Below are 312 nucleotides of genomic sequence, written 5' to 3'. Positions count from 1 at the left end.
GGCCATTTCTTATAAAAAGGCCTCTGGGGGCTCAGATTGGAGTCTTAACACTCAGGTAATAGGACCAGAAAGTTATAATTCTAAAACCCTTAGTGCAGGCTGCTATGTAGAACCTGGACAAAAGGCATGTTGGCCGCAACAAGCTCCGATTCACATATCAGATGGAGGGGGCCCTACGGACCAGGTTAAAGAAAATTATGTCCAAACTGTGTTGCAAAAACAAAGGGAGTCTCTCTTGCCCCGCCTTCATTACCATCCACTATTGCTACCAAAACCTAGAGGCCTTAATTTAGACCCTCAGACCATGGAGAT

This window comes from Nannospalax galili, unplaced genomic scaffold (genome assembly GCF_000622305.1).
Source record: "Nannospalax galili isolate Female #2095 unplaced genomic scaffold, S.galili_v1.0 scaffold1255, whole genome shotgun sequence".
Lineage (NCBI taxonomy): Eukaryota > Metazoa > Chordata > Mammalia > Rodentia > Spalacidae > Nannospalax > Nannospalax galili.
Note: the sequence above shows the minus strand (reverse complement) of the source record.